A 15,999-nucleotide genomic window follows, 5' to 3' on the forward strand; every position below is an offset into this window, starting at 1 on the left:
TGATCAGAAACAGAGTGAGACTCAAGCAGGCCATGCTCCCAGGGGAGGGGTCACCTAGACTCTCTTTCCCAGCTCTGTCTTCTCCTCAACCAAACCTGCACCCTTGGTGAAAGCTTTCTTTCAACCCGTAAGCTCTTACCAACTCTCATGGTCCTTCCTCCTCATCCTTCCTTTCTCTCTCTCTGTCTCCATTTTCTGAAACTCTCAAAATTCTCTACATTCCAGCCTCAGTATTTCCTTCATTTACTTGGGCCCCTCTCTATGTTAAAATGACCACTTATTTCTCTGATTGACAAAGGAAGAAACAACAGACAAAGGTGGTGCTTAAACCCAGTGTTGGGCTTCCCAGGTGGCTCTGTGGTAAAAGAACTCGCCTGCCAGTGCATGAGATGTGGAGACGTGGGTTCAGTCCCTGGGTGAGGAAGATGCCCCGAAGGTGGAGATGGCAACTCACTCTAGTATTCTTGCCTGGGAAATCCCATGGACAGAGGAGCCTGGCAGACTACAGTCCATGGGGTGGCAGAGTCAGAAGCAAATGTGCACACACTGTCAACTTTACAGTTTGTTTTTCAAGATAATAGTTTGGTTTGCTTTCCACATTTAATATCCTCTCCAAGACATTTTGACTAACTCCAACTCATAGATCAAGTCCTAATTTTATTGAACCTCTGTTTCCCCATTGCTTCCCTTAAGAAACCTGTGGGGATTTCTCAGAGAGTAGAACTCAGATCTGAGTGTTTAGTTGTCTTTACCAGAAAACAGACCTTATTATATCAAAAACACATGTGCATCAAAGTTCTCCCATCTCCTGAGCCTCTAGGATAGTTCAGGGAGTGGTGGGAAAGAGAAAAAGAAAAACAAGCCAGGGGCTTGATCCAGAGACTCAGTCAGGGAACCGTGACGATGACAAAGGATGGGACAAGTGGGTCTTAACAGGTAACCTTGTAGAGAAAGGGCTTCCCTCACAGCTCATTTTGTAAAAGTATCCGCCTGAAATGCAGGAGACCCCGGTTCGATTCCTGAGTTGGGAAGATCCGCTGGAGAAGGGATAGGCTACCCACCCCTGTATTCTTGAGCTTCTCTTGTGGCTTAGCTGGGAAAGAATCTACCCGCAATGTGGGAGACCTGGGTTTGATCCCTAGGTTGGGGAGATCCCCTGGAGAAGGGAAAGGCTACCCACTCCAGTATTCTGGCCTGGAGAATTCCCTGGACTATAGAGTCCATGGGGTTCCAAAGAGTTGAATGCGACTTTCACTTTCACTTTGTAGAGAAAGTCAGGCTTTATGTACCTCACTCCAAACAAGCTTTACAATAGTAACACTTTAACCCCCAATGAGCAGCCTAGGGCAATGAAACATGACTTTCAAGTTTCATTGAATAGCAACATGTTTTTTCCCAGTTTTATTGAGATATAATTGGCATGCAAGACCGTATAAGCCTAATACTGTATACTATATAAACCTAATGACTCAACCTATATATATTGTGAAATGATTTCTACATAAGTTTAGTAACAACAGATTGACAATACTTTAAAAAAAGTTCAAGCAACAAAACTGCTGTTTCTTTTCTTTTTTAAAATATAAATTTATTTATTTTAATTGGAGGCTAATTACTTTACAATATTGTATTGGTTTTGCCATACATCAACATGAATCCGCCACGGCTGCTGCTATTTATTTTCATCTTTAGTTCCTAAGAGAAGGCAGTTTAACATACAAGAGTATAAGAAGTACAGAACTTCAGAATGATGAGCGGCATAGATTCATTTATTTTCACATTTGGCTGTGCCGGATTTGAGCTGCAGCTCTAGCATGTGGAATCTAGTTCCCTGACCAGGGGTCACATCTGGGCCCCTGCATTGGGAGCATGAAGTCTTAACCGCTAGAGCATCAGGAGGTCCCTGAACAGTTTTTTTTTTTTCCTTTAGGATTTTTGTTTTATTTTATTTGTAATTGGAGGATAATTGCTTTACAATGTTGCGTTGGTTTCTACCATATAGCAATGTGAATCGGCCATAAGTACATGTATACCCCCGTCTCTTGAACCTTCTTTCCACCCCTCCATCCCACCCCTCTAGGTTGTTACCGAGGACCAGGGTTGAGTTCCCAGTGTTATACAGCAACTTCCCACTGCTGCTGCTGCTGCTGCTAAGTCGCTTCAGTCGTGTCCGACTCTGTGCGACCTCAGAGACAGCAGCGCACCAGGCTCCCCCGTCCATGGGATTTGCCAGGCAAGAGTACTGGAGTGGGGTGCCATTGCCTTCTCCCACTTCCCACTAGCCAACTATTTTACATGTGGTAATATATATGTTCCTGAACCTTTTCTTAATAGGTATATTTGTCTTTTTGATAAACTAACATATTGTCCATATTTTGCTGGCTTTATGATGGGTCCCCTGACTGTTTTGGAGCATTGATGGGGGTGTATTAAGGGTGGGCTGGTAAATTGCTTGGTGGGATTAGGCGACCATTGGATGTTTAACTGAAGGTGCCACCTCTCATTACTCATGTCTAACTTCCTACTTAACAGTCTCAGGATGAAAAGTGGCAGAAAATAGTTATTGTACATAGTCTAGAGCACCTGAAATAAACAACAGTGTAAGTTATTTTCTTTCCATTAATCTATTTCTGTCTCCATTTGGAAATTTAAAAGTTTAATGTGCTTACCTACATCCATAAGGAAAGGTCAAGATCATATTGATTTCAGTAGATTACACTCAAGTTGACAGATGCTCTTTGTTGAGTTTAACTTCTGCCAACCCTTCTGAAATGGTGCAGGGGGACCACAGCAGCCCGAACATGCTCTGGAGACAGAGATACAGAGGTGGGATCTCTTTGGGTCCTTGCCCACTCACCAACGTCCTCCATATCAGCGTCTGTCACTGGCAACTGTATTCTGCTTCCCAGTAGATTTCACCAGGAGAATCCAGCCTGAGATCAAAATGGGGCCTGAGAATTCCAGAATTCAGAAGAGAGGAGTTCTACATCCAAACACCCGAGGAAGAGTTCCAGGCCAAACTTTCAGACAATTTTAACATCCTTTCCTGTGGTTCAGACATTCCTCAGAAATTCCCTCTCTCCAATGACCCATACTGACAAGTGTAAAACATACCGTAAGTGTGATTATTCCTCTGTGTGTGTGTGTTTGTGCGTACACATGAAAGCTTCCCAGGTGGCTCTCCTGGTAAAGAGCTTGTCCGCCAATGCAGGAGATGTAAAAGTCTTGGGTTCCAGCCCTGGGTTGGGAAGATCACCTGGAAGAGGGCATAGCAACCCATTGCAGCATTCTTGCTTGGAGAATCCCATGGACAGAGGGGCCTGGCACGCTACAGTCAGCAGGGTCGCAGAGAGTCAGACACAACTACAGTGACAGCATGCACGCACACACATGCACACATGTGCGTGTGTATCTGGTCAAGATGGTACACTCATTAGGTGCTGAGTGTGTGATGATGGTGGAGATAGAGGTCCAGACTTTGAGGGCTCAGAGTGGACACTGTCAGCATAAATGGCCTGACTGGAGTGTGACATAGGGAAAACAGGTGAGCGGCTGAGGACAGCATCCTGGAGAGCACATTCTCAGTGCTCCTTTCTTAGAGGTGAGCTGAGTGAGCCAGGGGGAGGCACCAGGGAGGGTGGGGCTCTGGATGAATGCCCACGTGCACAAGAGCACAGAGGCTGGGAGCTGCTCACCACTGCCAGGAGCAGGGCGCCCCATGGCTTGCAGTTCATCAGGCGGAGACCACGCTGGGAGGGAAAGGGTCAGAAGAACTGCTCAGCCCTAGACAGTGCAGGCTGCGCTGAAAGAAGGGTTCACTGGGTCCCCAGGGGTATCCTACCATCTCCAGCTGGAGCTCCCACTTCCACCCTATGATCTAAACAACTGTCAACAAAAAGAACAGTCAGCAAAACGAACACCCCCAAATCCAAAAGGCTTTTGGTCATGGATGGACATTGAAACCTCTTAGTCCAGCTTGTAAAGCCCTCCTGTCCTTGTATGCTATGGCTGGTGTGGGCCAGCTTCCTCTTCAGCCCCTGAGCCTCTCATTCACCATCATGCCACCCATCTGCATGGCAGACCCCAAGGATGTCTTCCCCTGGGAGCAATGCCACAAGGCAGGCTTGGGTGGAGAGGATAAGGATGAGGCAGACACCCAAGGGCCCTAGATCACTCCTGTACATTCTCCTGTTGTTCCTTCCCCCTTCTGGTTGGTGTTAGGTTCTGTGGTGACACCATCCCCCGACCCTCTTCCTTCCTTCCTCTCTATACCCAACTCCAACTCACGCTTAGGTCTGAGGTCCAAGGTCACCTCTTGAGGAAGTATATTCCTGGATCCCGAGGTACAGATACACACAGTACTTTGTACCTTGCACACATCCCAATTTAAATTATAGTTCCAAAGCTACAATTACTCATTCACCAGTGAGGTCTAAGTTCTAAGAAGAGTGTCTGGTGCCCAAGAGAAACCCAGCCGAGTGTGGGGCCAGATTTCAAGGTAGCACTCCTGTAGAGCACTCTTGCACTTGAATGAGAGCTGGAGCATCCTGATCTTGTGCACAGGGACCTTGTGCACATTAGCTCACTGAGTACTACATCAATGGTGTCTCATTCTAGATGGTTGCTAAAGAGAAAACGTCCTTCTTCCCACGATCTGCCCTCTGGACACCAGACGGGGCTAGAGGAAAGCTGGTCACTTCTCTTGGCATCACCTGAGGCAGCTTCAGGCTGGTGGGGCCAGAATTGAGGCTTGTGTATATGACCTGGGCTGTCAGTCAGGACTATCCACATGTGCCCTGAGCTTCCTTACTCCATGTCTGCAGGGTTCCCAATGTGAATGGGAAGGGAGAGAGACCCTGGATTTGGACATCAAAACATTACTTCCTTTGTATTTTACCCCCAAGGCAGCCACCAAGATCTGCCTAAGTTCCAGGGAAATAGGGTGGTTCAAGGGAACATAGATTCCATCTGTTTTTTTACATCGTGGCAGAATACATGTAACATCAACTTTATCATCATCACCATTTTTGTGTATGGTTCAGTGGCATTAAGCACAGTCACATTACCGTGCAGCCATCACCACTATCCGAGTCTAGAACTCTTTTCATCTTCCCAAATGGAAGCTTCACACCCATTAAACACTAACTCCTCCAGCCTTGGGCTCACCTCTTGCTAGGAGCAGTGGGTTCTGGAAGTACCACTGTGGCCGTTTTTGAGAAATACAATCTACCTCAAATAATCAGGTTTCAAGGTGTGGTCAGGAACCATAAATAACATGGGCATTTCCCCCCTGTGAGTCTTGCCCTACTCAATGAAGAGTTACGGTCCATGGCTTTCTCTCTCTTGGTACCCAGTACTCTCATGCAGGTTCCTGGTATCTCAGATGTTCAGTCTTTTCATTTTTAGAAAGAGGAGGTAATGTACATGCTCCCTTCCAGTTATAAAATTCTATGGTTCTCTATCTCCATCCCATCTGAAACTGCAAAACATTCTTGAAGTATGTTTTGTGCTTTAATATTTTAAATCCTGGTCTTTCTCTCATTAAGGGCCCTTTTCAGAAGTTGTTTTTATTACAACGCTTAGAGCAGAGATTCACCGGGCAGGGAAGAGCAGGGTTCTGACAGCTGCTGTGTGTATTTGCTTTATTTAGCCATGCAATGTCAACTCCACTAACTGGGTTAGTAAGGGCAAGGTGCAAGCCACCAAGAACCTCACCATTGGAAATTTTACTGTGACCTTAGCCATCTCCTTTAGAGCCAGAGCTTCAAAGAGGAGATGGAAATAAAGGAAAGAAGGTTCCCAATACTAAAGAGGCCACAGTATCCACCTTATTCACTGACTTAATGTCCATCACTCTCCTTTTAGGGGCAGCCGATTGGGAAATGCACGCTTCCCTCTGCTTCTAGGTCTGACTATCACTTCATGTGCCAAAATTCATATGAAAATATCATCTTTCAGAGAGAAATATGAAGCTCCCTTGAAAACAAATCAGTCATGCTTCCAAACCTTTACAATCTAAAAAATAGCATTAAGTGCGAAGAGGTGAAATATGAAATAGATTTACCATTTCTGAAATAAATACATTTCCATGCTGACAGCACCCAGATCTAGCGCTCCACACAAACATCAAAAATAGAAGTGGAAAGGTTCTGAAGCAGCTTTGGAAATGTTATCATGTAAAAAATTGTGAGTCGACTTTTCTGTGAGATTGATTTTCTTTGAAAGGGAAAATATGACTTTCCTTAAAAGTTTATTATTTTTTTATACTCAGTCAGAGCCCCCATGACCCAGCATCCTGTCCTGCATTTATTTTTTTAAAGAGAAACTTTAGTCCATCTGGGATTTAAAGCAGAGTAGCTGAACCGAGCTAGGAGAAAACAGATTTATTACGGGCTTCATTATTTCTGCTTTATGGGAAACCCCCCTCTACTGTAACTTCAGAGTCAGGGAGATGGATGAAGAGCCTTGTGCAAAAGATACACACTTTCCAGGGGAGAGGAGAATGGTATTTGGAATGCCTCATTCTAGAACCAGAGCATCCTAGCGAACCCCCTTCCCACCTGCTTTGGATGCTTTGAGGTGAAGAAAGTCCTCCTGTAGCTGTTGAGTTTCTGGAACACTCTGCAGGGAAACTTCATTGCAAGAAACTGGACCAGACCTTATGCAGTCACTGCATCTAAATTATAAACCAACTAAAAGATTACATCAAGCCACTCGCCAGTCAGTGCACACACATCCCTGGTTTAAGCCTGTTCTCTGTGAACCTGCCTGGGGTCAGTGTAGTAAGAGTGAGGCCCCATTCAAGTTCCCAGCACCCATGCCTTTGGGCTCAGATGGCTGGTAAAAGGTCGACAATCTAAAATCTCCCCGGATCCTGGAACATAAACACAGCATAATAAGAATTTTTTTTTTTTAAAAAGATGGTTTCCATCATTTTCCCAGCTGTCGGAGCTAATGGGCTGCTTCTCTGAGAACCAGAGAGATTATCTATAAGAGGAGATACAGATGGCCAAGTGTGACCCCCAGGGGACACAGCGCTGGGCCTTTTGGCACAGCTGTTTCCTGATTCACTTTTCTTCTTCAGTAAACACTTCTGTGAGCTGCTGGTTTGGAAGAAGAGCTGGACTGTTGGAAACCCTTTGATGTGTGGGGAGAATGAAGCTGGACTTGGAATTCAGTGACTTCAAACACTAGGTTGAAGAATTTCTCCAATTCCAGCAGAGCTCAGGGATTGAAAACCTGAAAGCAGGACTTGGCCTGTGAACTGGGTCTAGGATTTTGTATGGAAAGGCCCCAAACCCCATGCCTCTACTCTAGTCCACCTCATCCTCTGCCAGATAATGTTTGTCTAAGAGAATAAGTGGTTTATCTGGGGCCAGTTCTAATGGAAACATTTCCATCTGGGGTTTCCATAATTATAGGCCAGGCTCTCTGTTATAATATTCCCATGAAGGGATTGAAGCCTAAACATGAAAAAGAGATCTTGCAAGTGCCTGGGAACCAAGACTTGTGACAAGAGTGAAGTGGAAGTGTCTTTGCTCAAGTTCGCTGCATTGGAAGCTTGTTCTGGGAAGCAGAAAATGGTCCTGATATAAAAGCCACTCCTGGTGAGGTTAGAATTGAGGCTGGGAGAGGTTCTCATCTGCAAGTATGATTTGGGTGTTATCATGATGCATTTCACCTTAAGCTGGCATCAGGGTAGAAGCAGGCATGCCTGTGGTTCAAGCCTGGATGGCCAGGAACTGAGTTAGTTAGCCTGTGACTGAGTGCTGGGTTGACACCTGTAAATTGTTTGGGGGAAGTGATACTTCCCTGATTTTGCACCTATACAAAAAGGTCCATAGGCAAGTACTGTGCAAGGGGGCCCCCAGTCAATGGTGGTTCCCTTTCTGCAGTTTCCACCTCCTGTATCTGACTCTGAGTGTCAGATATAACTTAGCATAAACACACAGGACACAGAGCACAATTTCCTGCTCTTTGGCTTTCTTGCTGTAACATAGTCTCAGAAGTATTTTTCTTTTTGTGAATCTGCTACAAAAGATCAATGAACCAATCTTCCTCTCCAGGGAACCCAGCACCTCTGCCAGCCTAGAGGAATGGAGATTTGTCCTGCTTTCTGGATTCAGGGCCCAGAGACCTCTGGTGGCAAGCAGACTAGAGCCTTAGCTGTGGCAGGTTGGTAGAAAGTGATGGCAGTGGGTTTCAAGGTCAGCAGGCTGCAAAGCAGAGCATTCACAAGCCTGAGGAGCTTTCAGGTCAGATGTTCTCAGGTTACATGTTGTGATTCCAACACTTTCCCTTCACTGATGCAGAAAGTGAGGTTTAACTCATCTCACATGCTAGTAAAGTGATGCTCAAGATTCTCCAAGCCAGGCTTCAACAATACGTGAACCGTGAACTTCCTGATGTTCAAGCTGCTTTTAGAAAAGGCAGAGGAACCAGAGATCAAATTGCCAACATCTGCTGGATCCTCGAAAAAGCAGGAGAGTTCCAGAAAAACATCTATTTCTGCTTTATTGACTATGCCAAAGCCTTTGACTGTGTGGATCACAATAAACTGTTGAAAATTCTGAAAGAGATGGGAATACCAGACCACCTGACCTGCCTCTTGAGAAATCTGTATGCAGGTCAAGAAGCAACAGTTAGAACTGGACATGGAACAACAGACTGGTTCCAAATAAGAAAAGGAGTATGTCAAGGCTTTATATTGTCGCCTGCTTATTTAACTTCTATGCAGAGTACATCATGAGAAACGCTGGACTGGAAGAAACACAAGCTGAAATCAAGATTGCCGAGAGAAATATCAATCACCTCAGATATGCAGATGAAACCACCCTTATGGCAGAAAGTGAAGAGGAACTAAAAGCCTCTTGATGAAAGTGAAAGAGGAGAGTGAAAAAGCTGGCCTAAAGCTCAACATTCAGAAAACGAAGATCATGGCATCCGGTCCCATCACTTCATGGGGAATAGATGGGAAAGCAGTGGAAACAATGTCAGACTTCATTTTTTTGGGCTCCAAAATCACTGCAGGTGGTGACTGCAGCCATGAAATTAAAAGACACTTACTCCATGGAAGAAAAGTTATGACCAACCTAGATAGCATATTCAAAAGCAGAGATATTACTTTGCCGACCTAGGTCTGTCTAGTCAAGGCTATGGTTTTTCCTGTGATCATGTATGGATGTGAGGGTTGGACTGTGAAGAAAGCTGAGCGCCAAAGAATTGATGCTTTTGAACTGTGGTGTTGGAGAAGACTCTTGAGAGTCCCGTGGACTGCAAGGAGATCCAACCAGTCCATTCTGAAGGAGATCAACCCTGGGATTTCTTTGGAAGGAATGATGCTAAAGCTGAAACTCCAGTACTTTGGCCACCTCATGAGAAGAATTGACTCACTGGAAAAGACTCTGATGCTGGGAGGGATTGGGGGCAGGAGGAGAAGGGGACGACAGAGGATGAGATGGCTGGATGGCATCACTGACTCGATGGACGTAAGTTTGAGTGAACTCCGGGAGATGGTGATGGACAGGGAGGCCTGGCATGCTGTGATTCATGGGGTCACAAAGAGCAGGACACAACTGAGCGACTGAACTGAGTGACTGAACTGAGCTGAAGAAAGAGCCATGAATCATTCCCAAATCCTCACCCCTCTACCCCGAGCCTGTCCCTCTCTGTTTCTCTCCATCTTTCTCTCTCTCTAGGTCCCTCAACTCCACCACCCACCTATTGCACATTCCAAGTTTGGGATTCTGGGTGGAAGACCATGAAGGCAGTCGCCACTCCTCATGTCCTTTGACCTGGGAAATGGGACTGGAAACCAGCAAAGCTCTCGTTCTCCCCTCACAGAAATAATGAGAGCTATTTCAGCAGAGTGTGAGGAAGAAGAGAGTTCTGTCCTGCTCCTGAATTCCTCGTCCACAGCATAGCCTGTGGTTTCAGCTCACCATCCCCACCATGACTATGTGGAAGGCCAGCGCAGATGCAGAAGGCAGCGCCAACCCTGGCATCTCAGCAGCCCTGACCCCTACCTCGTGCCAAGTTTGTATTTAACCCTGTTACCTACCTGGATTGGCCAATGGGCGTGGGGAGGAGTAGGACACTATTAGTCACTCGGTCGTGTCTGACTCTTTGCAACCCCATGGACTGTAGCCCACCAGGCTCCTCTGTCCATGGAATTCTCCAGGCAAGAATCCTGGAGTGGGTAGCTATTCCTTTCTCCAGGGGATCTTCCCGACCCAGGGATGGAACCCAGGTCTCATCGTGTCTCCTGCATTGGCAGGAGAGTTCTTTACCACTAGTGCCACCCGGAAGAATGATTTTACAACCTGAGCCACCAGGTAAGCCCTTTCACTTTTTGCTTTCACTTGCCTGCATTGGCCAATGGGCGGCGGGTGGGGTGGGGGTGGAGTAGGACTCTATCTGGGGCAGCCCCGAGGTCTGTAGAAATGATAAACCAGATTCATACGGGAAAGCAGTTGCCCATACAAACCTAGTGCTGATTCAAACATTAATTCCGCCAAAATAAGTCTAATGAATAAACAAATGGGAAAATGTGGTGCCACTGCCCTCTAAACTCAAAGCTTCCTGTTTTTGACAAGTTGTAAAACACCAAAAGAGGTCTAATTTAACAATTTACAATCATTTCAGAACAGATAAGATTCCATTTTAATGATGCTTACAGGATATGAGAGTTTTTGGAAAACTTTTAATTCTGAAATAATTATAACTTCCCAGGAAGTTACAAAAACAATAGAGCGATGCCACATGCATTCTTCACCCAGGTTCCCTTGAAGGTTATGTAGTATGAAACTATAGTTCGATATCAAAACCAGGAAACTGACACTGGTACCATATACAAAGGGCTTCCCTGGTAACACAGCTGGTAAAAAATCCGCCTGCAATGCAGAAGACTTGAATTAGTTTCCTGGGTTGGGAAGTTTCCCTGGGGGAGGGATAGGCTACCCACTCCAGTATTCTTGGGCTTCCCTGGTGGCTCAGATGGTAGAGAATCCACCTGCAATGAGGAAGACTTGGGTTTGAGCCCTGGGTTGGGAAGACCCCCTGGAGGAGGGCATGGCACTCCAGTATTCTTGCCTGGAGAATTCCCATGGATAGAGGAGCCTGGCTGGCTACAGTCCATAGGGTCACAAAGAGTAGGGCATGACTGAGTGACTAGGCACAGCACAGCAGAACACAGATAGATTTATATATTTTATATTTAAAATCATGTGCTTCTCTACCATCTGTATCCTCCTCAGTGAAGTGTCTGTTCATGCCTTTTGCTCATATTTGATTGTATTATTTGCTTTTGTTTTTAATGTTGAATTTCAAGAGTTCTCTAAATTTTCTATGTAGAAGTCTTTTCTCAGATGTGTGCTTTGAGGTTCTCTCTCCCAATCTGTAGGCTGTCTTTTCGTCCTCTTCACCTGGGTTTTCTCAGACCAAGTCCTTATTGTTGAAAGTCAGATTTACTGAGCTTTTCCTCTGACGGGTTGTGCTTTTGGTGTCATGTCCATTCACCACCCCTTGGCCTTGAAGATTTTTTCCTATTTTTTTTTCCCAAAAGTTTTATAGCTTTATGTTTTATGTTTAAACCTATTACCCATTTTGAGTTATGGAGTATATAATGTGTGAGGTTTAAAGTTTTTGTTTTGTTTCCAATATTCTATACACATTGTATTATATGTGTGTGCTCAGTCACGTCCAACTCTTCGTGACCCTGTGGACTGTAGCCCAAGAGAACTGTAGTCCTCTGTCCATGGGATTTTCCAGGCAAGAATACTGGAGTGGACTGCCATTTCCTCATCCAGATATTCCCAACCCAGGGACTGAACCCATGTCTCTTGCGTCTCCTGCATTGACAGGTGGATTGTTTACCACTATCACCATATGGGAAGCTGCTTTTTTGGCCTATGAGTGTCCAATTACTCCAGCACCATTTGTTGAAAAGACTGAAATATAGGACATTTAAAAAATCATTTTGTGATTTTACATATGAATATAGATGTGAAATTGCATTTCTTTGAGGTAGTTTTGACAGTGAAAATCCCCTTTGAGAAAGCTTTGGCACCCAAAATTCAGATACAAGTTCTTATGTCTATGTTTCCTGGAGCCTTGGTTTGGTTGTTGAGCAGATTTCCTGTTGTGGTCATCTGGTGATGCCAAAATGAAAGCTATCTCTGTATTCAATGCCATCAACACTCAGCCAGGTACTTCAACCGACACAGGACACAGAAGCTCTTTTTAAAATGTATGGAGTGGGTGAACAGAGGGCATATCTGTATTTAGAGCACTAGGACCGTGAATCCAGAAGGAAAAAAAGTAAACACATTGAATGAATGATTAAAGTTATTCAGCTTGATTTGTACAGATCATTTTCTAATACATGAATTAAGTTTATAAGGCAACAGTTTTCACTGCATTCTTTATAAGGAGATTGAACAAAATTTTTCCTCTCAGCATCAAAATAAGAATGCTTTTCTTTTCCCCTTTGGAAGTACTGGTATCTGGGTATTCTATTCATTTTATGTTTGGGCTTGATCTAGATTGAAAGTAACGAGAATGGGAGTTTTTGTTTCCCTGGTCTCTCAGGATCTTCAGGGGTCTCACCTGTTAGAGCGAGGTTCTGTTTTCTTGTCAATCATAGCAGGGGTATATAATGATCTGATTACTCCATCCAGTTATTTTGTTTTCATATTTTTGCCCTTTTAGGGGTGAAGTCTTGGGAGCTGGGAGAGATGAGCTTCAAGGCTGAGTGCAGTTGGTTGCAAGGAGACAGTTTCTGTGGATGCTTGGTCTGTGCCTGTATCCAGCCTCTCACCATCATCTGATCTCCACCTTTGGTCAGAGTGGAGCATGCAGGCAGGGAAGGCTTGAAGCTCCATGCCTGGTGTGGAGTGTAGGCTGGGGTATAAGACATCAGAGTGGATCCTCTGGAGGAACTGATACTGGCTGTTTTTCAGCAAATCACTCAGTGAACATTCAGAGCATGTCTGCACTTTGCAATGTCATTGTAAGAACACTGACTAGGAGGATATCAAAAGAACAGAGTGAAGCCTCATCTCATTCTATCAAGCTGCCCAGTGCTCACTATAACCATCACTGAATGACCTGAGTGCCTGCTCTTCGTCTGGGCTGTGCGGGACACAGGACACCGCTAGGGGCTTTTTCCATTTGTGTGTGTGCATGCTAAGTCACTTCAGTTGTGTTCGACTCTTTGCGGCCCTGTGGACTGTAGCCTGCCTGGCTCCTCTGTCTGTGGGGTTCTCCAGGCAATAATACTGGAGTGGGTTACCATGCCCTCCTCCAGGGAACTTCCCAAACCCGCGTCTATTATGTCTCCTTCATTGGCAGGTAGGTTCTTTACCACTAGTGCCACTTGGGAAAGCCCTTTTCCAGCTTATCTCCCTCCATTACTTTAAAACCTGAAAAAGTGCTGAGAATCCAGAAGACCATCAATGAATGATTTTTTAATTTAGAGGAAACTATCAAAACAGGTGGTATAAATAATATTATAATACTTTAGAGAAGGGAGAAATATTTCTGGTGTGGTATGGGCAGGAAAGCTTTCCCGTATTGGGGACACTTATATGGGACCCTGAAGGGAATGTGTAAATTAAATGGTGAGTCCTTCTTTCCCTGTGACCTTGCAAGTCTCCAGAAAACTCTCCATAATGTTGGCCCTGGACTGCCACGCTATGGGAGCCAGCACTCAAGGGTTAAACAACAGAGAGCCTGATTATATAAAATGAGTTCCAGATTTAGGACAAAATCCGAACTAATACATCCCATGCTGTATTCCCTGGGAAACTGAAGAGAAAAAAGGTGAATTCCATCTGGTATTGCTGGGGAAAGTTCCCTCAGAGAGAGATCAGCAAATGGGGGAAAGGGGTAGCTGGGTAAGAAAGTCATTATCATGACATTTCAAGTTTACAGTTCCAAATCTAGAGCAGATGGAGATTATTAGGTTGCATTTCTGAGCCAGATTATAAATGGCACTAATCAGCTTGAGGTAGCCTTGGCATTTCCTGAAGACTCCATGGCAGCCTGATTGGTGGACATTAAACATTCCATTGCAAAGAGCTGCATCAGACCCTGCAATTGAGAGCAATTAAAATTACAAGGCAAGCTTGGAAGAGTAGATTAAAATGATCTGTCTGCTGTTTATGAGAAATTCACTTCAAATTCAATAATTACAGATAGGTTGAAAGTAAAAGAATGGAAAAGGACATGCCAAAAGAATATCAATTTAAAAAGAGACATGAATGACCGTATTAATAGGCAATAATATAGATTCCAGAGCAAAGAAAACAAAGACAAAGGGGAACACTACATAAAGATAAAAGGAAGACATAATTTTAAATGTGTACACAAAAACAACAGAGCTTCAAAACACATGTAGCAAAAACTGATAGAACTAAAGGAGAAATAGATAAAGCCAAAATTATGATTGGGAACTTCAATGTCCACTTCTTATCAACTAATAGAATTACTGGAGCGAAAATCAGTAAGGAAATAGATATGAAAAATAGGATCTATTAACAGGATCTAATTTGCGTATATAGAATACTCTATCCAATGGCAGAAGAATACACATCTTTTCTCAAATTCTCACAAATATTCACAAAGATAGACTGTATCTTGGACCAAAAAACAATATTAAAGCATTTAAAATAACTGAAATCATCCAGAATGTATTATGTAGGCATAATGGAATCAAGCTAGAAATCAATAACATAGACAAAAGGGAAAATCCCTAAACATATGGAAATGAAACAATATGTTTCTGAATAACCCATGGATTAAAGGGGTAGTCTCAAAGGAATTTCTTTTTAAAAAGTAGAACCAAATGATGAATGACATTTTTTAAAAATATATGAAAATATGTAGGGTATAGTTAAAACTGTTTAGAGGAAACTTAACACTACATGCTTACATGAGAAAGGAGGAAGTCTCATATCTAAACGTAAGTTCATACCTCAAGACTGAAAAAGGAGCAAAATGATCTGAAAGTAGAGGAGAGGAAATAATAAAGTTCAGAGCAGAAACTAGTGACACTGAAAATAGGAAAACGATAGAGAAAACTAGTAAAATTAAAGATCGTTTCTTTATTTTTTTTAATTTAATTTTTTTTTAGTTTTTTATTTTTAAATTTTAATATCTTTAATTCTTACATGCGTTCCCAAACATGAACCCCCTCCCACCTCCCTCCCCATAACATCTCTCAAAAAATTAGTAAAATTGAAAGAAGTTTAGCAAGAGTTTGCACCAATATCAAGTATGAAATGAGACTACAACTAAAAATCCTATAATCATTAAACAGGATTATAAGGATAACAAAGAAATCATATGAATAACTTTATACTTATAAATTTGCATCTTTAGAATATTGGAATAGTCAGTAGAAATAGACCAATTCCTTGAAAAACGAAAGCTGCCAAAAAGCAACCAAAATGAAACAAATAATCTGAATAGTTCTATCAGTTCAGTTCAGTCACTCAATTTGTGGACTGCAGCACACCAGGCTTCCTTGTTCATCACCAACTCCCAGAGCTTGCACAAACTCAAGTTCTATAACGATTTAATAAATTGAATTCATGATTGCAAGCTCTCCTGAAAAAGAAATCTCTAGGCCAATGTGTTTCACTGTCAAATTCTACTAAATACTTAGATGAATTAATGAATTAACACAATTTTAATACAACTGCTTCCAGAAAACAGAGAGAACACTTCCTAAATTTGTTTGATTAGGTCAGTTAGACACCAAAATCAGAGAATGTGGCTGCTGAACCAGAGCTTCTGTAGGAACAAAGTCTGGGTCAGGCTACCACCATTAGGCCTTCCTCACTAGTAACAGATGTGTTTTCAAATATACAAGATGATGCTGTCTGTGCTGTTTGGCAACTTCCTGAGAGGCAGGCACATGAGAGCTGAGGGGTGGGAGTGGAGGGCAGCACTTTTCCAGCTCACATTTACAATTAGATGAGATACCAAAATCAGAAA

At 43.5% G+C, this 15,999-nt stretch overlaps 1 long non-coding RNA gene across 1 annotated transcript; it reads left to right on the forward strand.

Annotated features, from left to right (window-relative positions):
• The first annotated feature begins 7,957 nt into the window (after positions 1 to 7,957).
• LOC132659283 (uncharacterized) lies at positions 7,958 to 14,311 on the forward strand. Its single transcript, XR_009599515.1, has 2 exons — positions 7,958 to 10,334; positions 12,709 to 14,311. It is a non-coding gene; the product is annotated as an uncharacterized LOC132659283 (long non-coding RNA).
• Positions 14,312 to 15,999: the final 1,688 nt, after the last annotated feature.

This window comes from Ovis aries, chromosome 2, assembly GCF_016772045.2.
Source record: "Ovis aries strain OAR_USU_Benz2616 breed Rambouillet chromosome 2, ARS-UI_Ramb_v3.0, whole genome shotgun sequence".
NCBI lineage: Eukaryota > Metazoa > Chordata > Mammalia > Artiodactyla > Bovidae > Ovis > Ovis aries.